This window comes from Chionomys nivalis, chromosome 25, assembly GCF_950005125.1.
Source record: "Chionomys nivalis chromosome 25, mChiNiv1.1, whole genome shotgun sequence".
Lineage (NCBI taxonomy): Eukaryota > Metazoa > Chordata > Mammalia > Rodentia > Cricetidae > Chionomys > Chionomys nivalis.
The window spans coordinates 458,728-473,773 of NC_080110.1; positions in this window are offsets into that span (position 1 = coordinate 458,728).

Genomic DNA, 15,046 nt, shown 5'->3' on the forward strand with positions numbered 1-15,046 from the left:
TGAGAATTAAAAGGACATGCATTTGGGAGGAAATTGTGCTGTGGTACCCTATAAAGTAATCAGTGGGGGGATCGGGAATGAAATAATAAGTTAGACTGTACACATGAAATTCTCAATAAATAAATAAATATTTAAAAATAGTTTAAAAATATTTCGTTTTTGCCACAAGTTGATAGACCATGCTTTCTTTATACCCATGTGATGCCTGCCCCTTTCTGAACAGAAACGGAAGAGGGATGAATGGAGGTACACAGGGGAGGATGGGGAGGGAGGAGGAGGAGAGGAGGGAGGGAAACTGCCGTATGGATGTAAACAAATAAAGAAAACAAATAATTTTAGTCTTCTTTAGACTAACACTTTTATGTACTAAATACACTGAAAGACTTCATGATTTTGACTTTGATTTCTAATGATGAATCATAATTTTCACTGCTGTATTTAATAGACATTTTATTTATTTATATAATAAACATCAATTAAAAAAAATCAGTGCATAAACAATCTTTCAGTCTCAGAAGTTTCTATAGCATCAAAGACATTGTCATAAAATTAAGTTGCACCAGAAAACTCAGTTTAGCTGGGTCCATGGTCTAAGGAGAACTTCAAGTCTAATTATTTAGTCCTTAACTCCACCAAGGACCCCAGAAGGATGAAATGTTACCTAATGACAGGTACATCTGGATGACTGGACAGTTTTATAGACAACGAATCCACCGTCAAGTCAGTGTCTTTCAGAAACTGATGTGTATTTGTGATATCACAATGATCTTGGGGCTGACATTTACAAACAGAAAACAGCCTTTTCGTGTTGTTCTGTAGCTGCCCTGCTGTTTCTCCCTGTCTGAATTCTTCGTGGCAGGTTTATTCATAAATGTTCACTCAGTGGGAAGAGATGAAGCTCTCAGAAAGCAGGCGTTCAGTTCATTTTTGTTTTAACCTTGAGCTGTGCCTCCTCTCTAGTTTTGGATTCTTCGGGCCACTTTAGAATTGCCTCTCCCTCCCCACTTCTGTTCAGAGTGGAACACCACATCCTGATAGGGCTGTATACGCTGTCAGTTAACAGGTTCTATTCCTTTCCTCTTTTTTACAATAGATATTTTACTAAAATATATGCTGGTTACTGTAGACAGATTTTCCTTTGGACGGCCAGCTCATAGATAATGAAATGGACTTATTATTAATTATGAAAGCTTGGCCTCATCTTAAATTGATGGTTGTTCCTAACATTTTGTTTTTTTTTTGTTTTTTTGATTTTTCGAGACAGGGTTTCTCCTTTTTTTAAAATTTATTTATTTATTATGTATACAATATTCTGTCTGTGTGTATGCCTGAAGGCCAGAAGAGTACGCCAGACCTCTTTACAGATGGTTGTGATCCACCATGTGGTGGCTGGGAATTGAACTCAGGACCTTTGGAAGAGCAGGCAATGCTCTTAACCACTGAGCCTTCTCTCCAGCCCCCTACATTGTCTTAAAACTTAAATTAATCCGTATTTTAAAATCTGCAGTCTTTTACAAGGCTCAGTTACCTTTAGTCTGTATTTCCCTTCCTTCTTCCTCTGCTTCTGACTGACGACTCTTTCTTCTTCTCAGAGTTCTTTTTCCAGAAGTTCCTAGTATACTCCTGCCTAGCTATTAGCCACTTATCCTTTTGCTAAACCAATCACAGTGACATATCTTTGCACAGCATAATCAAATATCTCTCAATCTTGTTCTTACTGTATATAGTCTCCTTTGTTGAAGTTAAAACCTTATACCTTTCCTTCCTATTTAGACATAGCTGCAATGTTGCTCTTTGTCCACTAGATGGCACCACACGATTGCACATGGGCATTTCCAATTGAGCTGAGAGGTTCACATTGAGAATTAAAAGGACATGCATTTGGGAGGAAATTGTGCTGTGGTACCCTATAAAGTAATCAGTGGGGGGATCGGGAATGAAATAATAAGTTAGACTGTACACATGAAATTCTCAATAAATAAATAAATATTTAAAAATAGTTTAAAAATATTTCGTTTTTGCCACAAGTTGATAGACCATGCTTTCTTTATACCCATGTGATTCCTGCCCCTTTCTGAACAGAAACGGAAGAGGGATGAATGGAGGTACACAGGGGAGGATGGGGAGGGAGGAGGAGGAGAGGAGGGAGGGAAACTGCCGTATGGATGTAAACAAATAAAGAAAACAAATAATTTTAGTCTTCTTTAGACTAACACTTTTATGTACTAAATACACTGAAAGACTTCATGATTTTGACTTTGATTTCTAATGATGAATCATAATTTTCACTGCTGTATTTAATAGACATTTTATTTATTTATATAATAAACATCAATTTAAAAAAATCAGTGCATAAACAATCTTTCAGTCTCAGAAGTTTCTATAGCATCAAAGACATTGTCATAAAATTAAGTTGCACCAGAAAACTCAGTTTAGCTGGGTCCATGGTCTAAGGAGAACTTCAAGTCTAATTATTTAGTCCTTAACTCCACCAAGGACCCCAGAAGGATGAAATGTTACCTAATGACAGGTACATCTGGATGACTGGACAGTTTTATAGACAACGAATCCACCGTCAAGTCAGTGTCTTTCAGAAACTGATGTGTATTTGTGATATCACAATGATCTTGGGGCTGACATTTACAAACAGAAAACAGCCTTTTCGTGTTGTTCTGTAGCTGCCCTGCTGTTTCTCCCTGTCTGAATTCTTCATGGCAGGTTTATTCATAAATGTTCACTCAGTGGGAAGAGATGAAGCTCTCAGAAAGCAGGCGTTCAGTTCATTTTTGTTTTAAACTTGAGCTGTGCCTCTTTTTGGATTCTTCGGGTCACTTTAGAATTGCCTCTCCCTCCCCACTTCTGTTCAGAGTGGAACACCACATCCTGATAGGGCTGTATACGCTGTCAGTTAACAGGTTCTATTCCTTTCCTCTTTTTTACAATAGATGTTTTACTAAAATATATGCTGGTTACTGTAGACAGATTTTCCTTTGGACGGCCAGCTCATAGATAATGAAATGGACTTATTATTAATTATGAAAGCTTGGCCTCATCTTAGATTGAGGGTTGTTCCTAACATTTTGTTTTTCTTTTTTTTTTTTTTGGTTTTTTGGACAGGGTTCCTTTTTTTTAATTTATTCATTTATTATGTATACAATATTCTGTCTGTGTGTATGCCTGAAGGCCAGAAGAGTACGCCAGACCTCTTTACAGATGGTTGTGATCCACCATGTGGTGGCTGGGAATTGAACTCAGGACCTTTGGAAGAGCAGGCAATGCTCTTAACCACTGAGCCTTCTCTCCAGCCCCCTACATTGTCTTAAAACTTAAATTAATCCGTATTTTAAAATCTGCAGTCTTTTACAAGGCTCAGTTACCTTTAGTCTGTATTTCCCTTCCTTCTTCCTCTGCTTCTGACTGACGACTCTTTCTTCTTCTCAGAGTTCTTTTTCCAGAAGTTCCTAGTATACTCCTGCCTAGCTATTAGCCACTTATCCTTTTGCTAAACCAATCACAGTGACATATCTTTGCACAGCATAATCAAATATCTCTCAATCTTGTTCTTACTGTATATAGTCTCCTTTGTTGAAGTTAAAACCTTTCCTTCCTATTTAGACATAGCTGCAATGTTGCTCTTTGTCCACTAGATGGCACCACACGATTGCACATGGGCATTTCCAATTGAGCTGAGAGGTTCACATTGAGAATTAAAAGGACATGCATTTGGGAGGAAATTGTGCTGTGGTACCCTATAAAGTAATCAGTGGGGGGATCGGGAATGAAATAATAAGTTAGACTGTACACATGAAATTCTCAATAAATAAATAAATATTTAAAAATAGTTTAAAAATATTTCGTTTTTGCCACAAGTTGATAGACCATGCTTTCTTTATACCCATGTGATGCCTGCCCCTTTCTGAACAGAAACGGAAGAGGGATGAATGGAGGTACACAGGGGAGGATGGGGAGGGAGGAGGAGGAGAGGAGGGAGGGAAACTGCCGTATGGATGTAAACAAATAAAGAAAACAAATAATTTTAGTCTTCTTTAGACTAACACTTTTATGTACTAAATACACTGAAAGACTTCATGATTTTGACTTTGATTTCTAATGATGAATCATAATTTTCACTGCTGTATTTAATAGACATTTTATTTATTTATATAATAAACATCAATTAAAAAAAATCAGTGCATAAACAATCTTTCAGTCTCAGAAGTTTCTATAGCATCAAAGACATTGTCATAAAATTAAGTTGCACCAGAAAACTCAGTTTAGCTGGGTCCATGGTCTAAGGAGAACTTCAAGTCTAATTATTTAGTCCTTAACTCCACCAAGGACCCCAGAAGGATGAAATGTTACCTAATGACAGGTACATCTGGATGACTGGACAGTTTTATAGACAACGAATCCACCGTCAAGTCAGTGTCTTTCAGAAACTGATGTGTATTTGTGATATCACAATGATCTTGGGGCTGACATTTACAAACAGAAAACAGCCTTTTCGTGTTGTTCTGTAGCTGCCCTGCTGTTTCTCCCTGTCTGAATTCTTCGTGGCAGGTTTATTCATAAATGTTCACTCAGTGGGAAGAGATGAAGCTCTCAGAAAGCAGGCGTTCAGTTCATTTTTGTTTTAACCTTGAGCTGTGCCTCCTCTCTAGTTTTGGATTCTTCGGGCCACTTTAGAATTGCCTCTCCCTCCCCACTTCTGTTCAGAGTGGAACACCACATCCTGATAGGGCTGTATACGCTGTCAGTTAACAGGTTCTATTCCTTTCCTCTTTTTTACAATAGATATTTTACTAAAATATATTCTGGTTACTGTAGACAGATTTTCCTTTGGACGGCCAGCTCATAGATAATGAAATGGACTTATTATTAATTATGAAAGCTTGGCCTCATCTTAAATTGATGGTTGTTCCTAACATTTTGTTTTTTTTTTGTTTTTTTGATTTTTCGAGACAGGGTTTCTCCTTTTTTTAAAATTTATTTATTTATTATGTATACAATATTCTGTCTGTGTGTATGCCTGAAGGCCAGAAGAGTACGCCAGACCTCTTTACAGATGGTTGTGATCCACCATGTGGTGGCTGGGAATTGAACTCAGGACCTTTGGAAGAGCAGGCAATGCTCTTAACCACTGAGCCTTCTCTCCAGCCCCCTACATTGTCTTAAAACTTAAATTAATCCGTATTTTAAAATCTGCAGTCTTTTACAAGGCTCAGTTACCTTTAGTCTGTATTTCCCTTCCTTCTTCCTCTGCTTCTGACTGACGACTCTTTCTTCTTCTCAGAGTTCTTTTTCCAGAAGTTCCTAGTATACTCCTGCCTAGCTATTAGCCACTTATCCTTTTGCTAAACCAATCACAGTGACATATCTTTGCACAGCATAATCAAATATCTCTCAATCTTGTTCTTACTGTATATAGTCTCCTTTGTTGAAGTTAAAACCTTATACCTTTCCTTCCTATTTAGACATAGCTGCAATGTTGCTCTTTGTCCACTAGATGGCACCACACGATTGCACATGGGCATTTCCAATTGAGCTGAGAGGTTCACATTGAGAATTAAAAGGACATGCATTTGGGAGGAAATTGTGCTGTGGTACCCTATAAAGTAATCAGTGGGGGGATCGGGAATGAAATAATAAGTTAGACTGTACACATGAAATTCTCAACAAATAAATAAATATTTAAAAATAGTTTAAAAATATTTCGTTTTTGCCACAAGTTGATAGACCATGCTTTCTTTATACCCATGTGATGCCTGCCCCTTTCTGAACAGAAACGGAAGAGGGATGAATGGAGGTACACAGGGGAGGATGGGGAGGGAGGAGGAGGAGAGGAGGGAGGGAAACTGCCGTATGGATGTAAACAAATAAAGAAAACAAATAATTTTAGTCTTCTTTAGACTAACACTTTTATGTACTAAATACACTGAAAGACTTCATGATTTTGACTTTGATTTCTAATGATGAATCATAATTTTCACTGCTGTATTTAATAGACATTTTATTTATTTATATAATAAACATCAATTAAAAAAATCAGTGCATAAACAATCTTTCAGTCTCAGAAGTTTCTATAGCATCAAAGACATTGTCATAAAATTAAGTTGCACCAGAAAACTCAGTTTAGCTGGGTCCATGGTCTAAGGAGAACTTCAAGTCTAATTATTTAGTCCTTAACTCCACCAAGGACCCCAGAAGGATGAAATGTTACCTAATGACAGGTACATCTGGATGACTGGACAGTTTTATAGACAACGAATCCACCGTCAAGTCAGTGTCTTTCAGAAACTGATGTGTATTTGTGATATCACAATGATCTTGGGGCTGACATTTACAAACAGAAAACAGCCTTTTCGTGTTGTTCTGTAGCTGCCCTGCTGTTTCTCCCTGTCTGAATTCTTCGTGGCAGGTTTATTCATAAATGTTCACTCAGTGGGAAGAGATGAAGCTCTCAGAAAGCAGGCGTTCAGTTCATTTTTGTTTTAAACTTGAGCTGTGCCTCTTTTTGGATTCTTCGGGTCACTTTAGAATTGCCTCTCCCTCCCCACTTCTGTTCAGAGTGGAACACCACATCCTGATAGGGCTGTATACGCTGTCAGTTAACAGGTTCTATTCCTTTCCTCTTTTTCACAATAGATGTTTTACTAAAATATATGCTGGTTACTGTAGACAGATTTTCCTTTGGACGGCCAGCTCATAGATAATGAAATGGACTTATTATTAATTATGAAAGCTTGGCCTCATCTTAGATTGAGGGTTGTTCCTAACATTTTGTTTTTCTTTTTTTTTTTTTGGTTTTTTGGACAGGGTTCCTTTTTTTTAATTTATTCGTTTATTATGTATACAATATTCTGTCTGTGTGTATGCCTGAAGGCCAGAAGAGTACGCCAGACCTCTTTACAGATGGTTGTGATCCACCATGTGGTGGCTGGGAATTGAACTCAGGACCTTTGGAAGAGCAGGCAATGCTCTTAACCACTGAGCCTTCTCTCCAGCCCCCTACATTGTCTTAAAACTTAAATTAATCCGTATTTTAAAATCTGCAGTCTTTTACAAGGCTCAGTTACCTTTAGTCTGTATTTCCCTTCCTTCTTCCTCTGCTTCTGACTGACGACTCTTTCTTCTTCTCAGAGTTCTTTTTCCAGAAGTTCCTAGTATACTCCTGCCTAGCTATTAGCCACTTATCCTTTTGCTAAACCAATCATAGTGACATATCTTTGCACAGCATAATCAAATATCTCTCAATCTTGTTCTTACTGTATATAGTCTCCTTTGTTGAAGTTAAAACCTTATACCTTTCCTTCCTATTTAGACATAGCTGCAATGTTGCTCTTTGTCCACTAGATGGCACCACACGATTGCACATGGGCATTTCCAATTGAGCTGAGAGGTTCACATTGAGAATTAAAAGGACATGCATTTGGGAGGAAATTGTGCTGTGGTACCCTATAAAGTAATCAGTGGGGGGATCGGGAATGAAATAATAAGTTAGACTGTACACATGAAATTCTCAATAAATAAATAAATATTTAAAAATAGTTTAAAAATATTTCGTTTTTGCCACAAGTTGATAGACCATGCTTTCTTTATACCCATGTGATGCCTGCCCCTTTCTGAACAGAAACGGAAGAGGGATGAATGGAGGTACACAGGGGAGGATGGGGAGGGAGGAGGAGGAGAGGAGGGAGGGAAACTGCCGTATGGATGTAAACAAATAAAGAAAACAAATAATTTTAGTCTTCTTTAGACTAACACTTTTATGTACTAAATACACTGAAAGACTTCATGATTTTGACTTTGATTTCTAATGATGAATCATAATTTTCACTGCTGTATTTAATAGACATTTTATTTATTTATATAATAAACATCAATTAAAAAAAATCAGTGCATAAACAATCTTTCAGTCTCAGAAGTTTCTATAGCATCAAAGACATTGTCATAAAATTAAGTTGCACCAGAAAACTCAGTTTAGCTGGGTCCATGGTCTAAGGAGAACTTCAAGTCTAATTATTTAGTCCTTAACTCCACCAAGGACCCCAGAAGGATGAAATGTTACCTAATGACAGGTACATCTGGATGACTGGACAGTTTTATAGACAACGAATCCACCGTCAAGTCAGTGTCTTTCAGAAACTGATGTGTATTTGTGATATCACAATGATCTTGGGGCTGACATTTACAAACAGAAAACAGCCTTTTCGTGTTGTTCTGTAGCTGCCCTGCTGTTTCTCCCTGTCTGAATTCTTCATGGCAGGTTTATTCATAAATGTTCACTCAGTGGGAAGAGATGAAGCTCTCAGAAAGCAGGCGTTCAGTTCATTTTTGTTTTAACCTTGAGCTGTGCCTCCTCTCTAGTTTTGGATTCTTCGGGCCACTTTAGAATTGCCTCTCCCTCCCCACTTCTGTTCAGAGTGGAACACCACATCCTGATAGGGCTGTATACGCTGTCAATTAACAGGTTCTATTCCTTTCCTCTTTTTTACAATAGATATTTTACTAAAATATAGTCTGGTTACTGTAGACAGATTTTCCTTTGGACGGCCAGCTCATAGATAATGAAATGGACTTATTATTAATTATGAAAGCTTGGCCTCATCTTAAATTGATGGTTGTTCCTAACATTTTGTTTTTTTTTTGTTTTTTTTTTGTTTTTGTTTTTTTGATTTTTCGAGACAGGGTTTCTCCTTTTTTTAAAATTTATTTATTTATTATGTATACAATATTCTGTCTGTGTGTATGCTTGAAGGCCAGAAGAGTACGCCAGACCTCTTTACAGATGGTTGTGATCCACCATGTGGTGGCTGGGAATTGAACTCAGGACCTTTGGAAGAGCAGGCAATGCTCTTAACCACTGAGCCTTCTCTCCAGCCCCCTACATTGTCTTAAAACTTAAATTAATCCGTATTTTAAAATCTGCAGTCTTTTACAAGACTCAGTTACCTTTAGTCTGTATTTCCCTTCCTTCTTCCTCTGCTTCTGACTGACGACTCTTTCTTCTTCTCAGAGTTCTTTTTCCAGAAGTTCCTAGTATACTCCTGCCTAGCTATTAGCCACTTATCCTTTTGCTAAACCAATCACAGTGACATATCTTTGCACAGCATAATCAAATATCTCTCAATCTTGTTCTTACTGTATATAGTCTCCTTTCTTGAAGTTAATACCTTATACCTTTCCTTCCTATTTAGACATAGCTGCAATGTTGCTCTTTGTCCACTAGATGGCACCACACGATTGCACATGGGCATTTCCAATTGAGCTGAGAGGTTCACATTGAGAATTAAAAGGACATGCATTTGGGAGGAAATTGTGCTGTGGTACCCTATAAAGTAATCAGTGGGGGGATCGGGAATGAAATAATAAGTTAGACTGTACACATGAAATTCTCAACAAATAAATAAATATTTAAAAATAGTTTAAAAATATTTCGTTTTTGCCACAAGTTGATAGACCATGCTTTCTTTATACCCATGTGATGCCTGCCCCTTTCTGAACAGAAACGGAAGAGGGATGAATGGAGGTACACAGGGGAGGATGGGGAGGGAGGAGGAGGAGAGGAGGGAGGGAAACTGCCGTATGGATGTAAACAAATAAAGAAAACAAATAATTTTAGTCTTCTTTAGACTAACACTTTTATGTACTAAATACACTGAAAGACTTCATGATTTTGACTTTGATTTCTAATGATGAATCATAATTTTCACTGCTGTATTTAATAGACATTTTATTTATTTATATAATAAACATCAATTAAAAAAATCAGTGCATAAACAATCTTTCAGTCTCAGAAGTTTCTATAGCATCAAAGACATTGTCATAAAATTAAGTTGCACCAGAAAACTCAGTTTAGCTGGGTCCATGGTCTAAGGAGAACTTCAAGTCTAATTATTTAGTCCTTAACTCCACCAAGGACCCCAGAAGGATGAAATGTTACCTAATGACAGGTACATCTGGATGACTGGACAGTTTTATAGACAACGAATCCACCGTCAAGTCAGTGTCTTTCAGAAACTGATGTGTATTTGTGATATCACAATGATCTTGGGGCTGACATTTACAAACAGAAAACAGCCTTTTCGTGTTGTTCTGTAGCTGCCCTGCTGTTTCTCCCTGTCTGAATTCTTCGTGGCAGGTTTATTCATAAATGTTCACTCAGTGGGAAGAGATGAAGCTCTCAGAAAGCAGGCGTTCAGTTCATTTTTGTTTCAAACTTGAGCTGTGCCTCTTTTTGGATTCTTCGGGTCACTTTAGAATTGCCTCTCCCTCCCCACTTCTGTTCAGAGTGGAACACCACATCCTGATAGGGCTGTATACGCTGTCAGTTAACAGGTTCTATTCCTTTCCTCTTTTTCACAATAGATGTTTTACTAAAATATATGCTGGTTACTGTAGACAGATTTTCCTTTGGACGGCCAGCTCATAGATAATGAAATGGACTTATTATTAATTATGAAAGCTTGGCCTCATCTTAGATTGAGGGTTGTTCCTAACATTTTGTTTTTCTTTTTTTTTTTTTGGTTTTTTGGACAGGGTTCCTTTTTTTTAATTTATTCGTTTATTATGTATACAATATTCTGTCTGTGTGTATGCCTGAAGGCCAGAAGAGTACGCCAGACCTCTTTACAGATGGTTGTGATCCACCATGTGGTGGCTGGGAATTGAACTCAGGACCTTTGGAAGAGCAGGCAATGCTCTTAACCACTGAGCCTTCTCTCCAGCCCCCTACATTGTCTTAAAACTTAAATTAATCCGTATTTTAAAATCTGCAGTCTTTTACAAGGCTCAGTTACCTTTAGTCTGTATTTCCCTTCCTTCTTCCTCTGCTTCTGACTGACGACTCTTTCTTCTTCTCAGAGTTCTTTTTCCAGAAGTTCCTAGTATACTCCTGCCTAGCTATTAGCCACTTATCCTTTTGCTAAACCAATCATAGTGACATATCTTTGCACAGCATAATCAAATATCTCTCAATCTTGTTCTTACTGTATATAGTCTCCTTTGTTGAAGTTAAAACCTTATACCTTTCCTTCCTATTTAGACATAGCTGCAATGTTGCTCTTTGTCCACTAGATGGCACCACACGATTGCACATGGGCATTTCCAATTGAGCTGAGAGGTTCACATTGAGAATTAAAAGGACATGCATTTGGGAGGAAATTGTGCTGTGGTACCCTATAAAGTAATCAGTGGGGGGATCGGGAATGAAATAATAAGTTAGACTGTACACATGAAATTCTCAACAAATAAATAAATATTTAAAAATAGTTTAAAAATATTTCGTTTTTGGCACAAGTTGATAGACCATGCTTTCTTTATACCCATGTGATGCCTGCCCCTTTCTGAACAGAAACGGAAGAGGGATGAATGGAGGTACACAGGGGAGGATGGGGAGGGAGGAGGAGGAGAGGAGGGAGGGAAACTGCCGTATGGATGTAAACAAATAAAGAAAACAAATAATTTTAGTCTTCTTTAGACTAACACTTTTATGTACTAAATACACTGAAAGACTTCATGATTTTGACTTTGATTTCTAATGATGAATCATAATTTTCACTGCTGTATTTAATAGACATTTTATTTATTTATATAATAAACATCAATTAAAAAATCAGTGCATAAACAATCTTTCAGTCTCAGAAGTTTCTATAGCATCAAAGACATTGTCATAAAATTAAGTTGCACCAGAAAACTCAGTTTAGCTGGGTCCATGGTCTAAGGAGAACTTCAAGTCTAATTATTTAGTCCTTAACTCCACCAAGGACCCCAGAAGGATGAAATGTTACCTAATGACAGGTACATCTGGATGACTGGACAGTTTTATAGACAACGAATCCACAGTCAAGTCAGTGTCTTTCAGAAACTGATGTGTATTTGTGATATCACAATGATCTTGGGGCTGACATTTACAAACAGAAAACAGCCTTTTCGTGTTGTTCTGTAGCTGCCCTGCTGTTTCTCCCTGTCTGAATTCTTCGTGGCAGGTTTATTCATAAATGTTCACTCAGTGGGAAGAGATGAAGCTCTCAGAAAGCAGGCGTTCAGTTCATTTTTGTTTTAACCTTGAGCTGTGCCTCCTCTCTAGTTTTGGATTCTTCGGGCCACTTTAGAATTGCCTCTCCCTCCCCACTTCTGTTCAGAGTGGAACACCACATCCTGATAGGGCTGTATACGCTGTCAGTTAACAGGTTCTATTCCTTTCCTCTTTTTCACAATAGATGTTTTACTAAAATATATGCTGGTTACTGTAGACAGATTTTCCTTTGGACGGCCAGCTCATAGATAATGAAATGGACTTATTATTAATTATGAAAGCTTGGCCTCATCTTAGATTGAGGGTTGTTCCTAACATTTTGTTTTTCTTTTTTTTTTTTTTGGTTTTTTGAACAGGGTTCTTTTTTTTAATTTATTCATTTATTATGTATACAATATTCTGTCTGTGTGAATGCCTGAAGGCCAGAAGAGTACGCCAGACCTCTTTACAGATGGTTGTGATCCACCATGTGGTGGCTGGGAATTGAACTCAGGACCTTTGGAAGAGTAGGCAATGCTCTTAACCACTGAGCCTTCTCTCCAGCCCCCTACATTGTCTTAAAACTTAAATTAATCCGTATTTTAAAATCTGCAGTCTTTTACAAGACTCAGTTACCTTTAGTCTGTATTTCCCTTCCTTCTTCCTCTGCTTCTGACTGACGACTCTTTCTTCTTCTCAGAGTTCTTTTTCCAGAAGTTCCTAGTATACTCCTGCCTAGCTATTAGCCACTTATCCTTTTGCTAAACCAATCACAGTGACATATCTTTGCACAGCATAATCAAATATCTCTCAATCTTGTTCTTACTGTATATAGTCTCCTTTCTTGAAGTTAATACCTTATACCTTTCCTTCCTATTTAGACATAGCTGCAATGTTGCTCTTTGTCCACTAGATGGCACCACACGATTGCACATGGGCATTTCCAATTGAGCTGAGAGGTTCACATTGAGAATTAAAAGGACATGCATTTGGGAGGAAATTGTGCTGTGGTACCCTATAAAGTAATCAGTGGGGGGATCGGGAATGAAATAATAAGTTAGACTGTACACATGAAATTCTCAATAAATAAATAAATATTTAAAAATAGTTTAAAAATATTTCGTTTTTGCCACAAGTTGATAGACCATGCTTTCTTTATACCCATGTGATGCCTGCCCCTTTCTGAACAGAAACGGAAGAGGGATGAATGGAGGTACACAGGGGAGGATGGGGAGGGAGGAGGAGGAGAGGAGGGAGGGAAACTGCCGTATGGATGTAAACAAATAAAGAAAACAAATAATTTTAGTCTTCTTTAGACTAACACTTTTATGTACTAAATACACTGAAAGACTTCATGATTTTGACTTTGATTTCTAATGATGAATCATAATTTTCACTGCTGTATTTAATAGACATTTTATTTATTTATATAATAAACATCAATTAAAAAATCAGTGCATAAACAATCTTTCAGTCTCAGAAGTTTCTATAGCATCAAAGACATTGTCATAAAATTAAGTTGCACCAGAAAACTCAGTTTAGCTGGGTCCATGGTCTAAGGAGAACTTCAAGTCTAATTATTTCGTCCTTAACTCCACCAAGGACCCCAGAAGGATGAAATGTTACCTAATGACAGGTACATCTGGATGACTGGACAGTTTTATAGACAACGAATCCACCGTCAAGTCAGTGTCTTTCAGAAACTGATGTGTATTTGTGATATCACAATGATCTTGGGGCTGACATTTACAAACAGAAAACAGCCTTTTCGTGTTGTTCTGTAGCTGCCCTGCTGTTTCTCCCTGTCTGAATTCTTCGTGGCAGGTTTATTCATAAATGTTCACTCAGTGGGAAGAGATGAAGCTCTCAGAAAGCAGGCGTTCAGTTCATTTTTGTTTTAACCTTGAGCTGTGCCTCCTCTCTAGTTTTGGATTCTTCGGGCCACTTTAGAATTGCCTCTCCCTCCCCACTTCTGTTCAGAGTGGAACACCACATCCTGATAGGGCTGTATACGCTGTCAGTTAACAGGTTCTATTCCTTTCCTCTTTTTCACAATAGATGTTTTACTAAAATATATGCTGGTTACTGTAGACAGATTTTCCTTTGGACGGCCAGCTCATAGATAATGAAATGGACTTATTATTAATTATGAAAGCTTGGCCTCATCTTAGATTGAGGGTTGTTCCTAACATTTTGTTTTTCTTTTTTTTTTTTTTTGGTTTTTTGAACAGGGTTCTTTTTTTTAATTTATTCATTTATTATGTATACAATATTCTGTCTGTGTGAATGCCTGAAGGCCAGAAGAGTACGCCAGACCTCTTTACAGATGGTTGTGATCCACCATGTGGTGGCTGGGAATTGAACTCAGGACCTTTGGAAGAGTAGGCAATGCTCTTAACCACTGAGCCTTCTCTCCAGCCCCCTACATTGTCTTAAAACTTAAATTAATCCGTATTTTAAAATCTGCAGTCTTTTACAAGACTCAGTTACCTTTAGTCTGTATTTCCCTTCCTTCTTCCTCTGCTTCTGACTGACGACTCTTTCTTCTTCTCAGAGTTCTTTTTCCAGAAGTTCCTAGTATACTCCTGCCTAGCTATTAGCCACTTATCCTTTTGCTAAACCAATCACAGTGACATATCTTTGCACAGCATAATCAAATATCTCTCAATCTTGTTCTTACTGTATATAGTCTCCTTTCTTGAAGTTAATACCTTATACCTTTCCTTCCTATTTAGACATAGCTGCAATGTTGCTCTTTGTCCACTAGATGGCACCACACGATTGCACATGGGCATTTCCAATTGAGCTGAGAGGTTCACATTGAGAATTAAAAGGACATGCATTTGGGAGGAAATTGTGCTGTGGTACCCTATAAAGTAATCAGTGGGGGGATCGGGAATGAAATAATAAGTTAGACTGTACACATGAAATTCTCAATAAATAAATAAATATTTAAAAATAGTTTAAAAATATTTCGTTTTTGCCACAAGTTGATAGACCATGCTTTCTTTATACCCATGTGATGCCTGC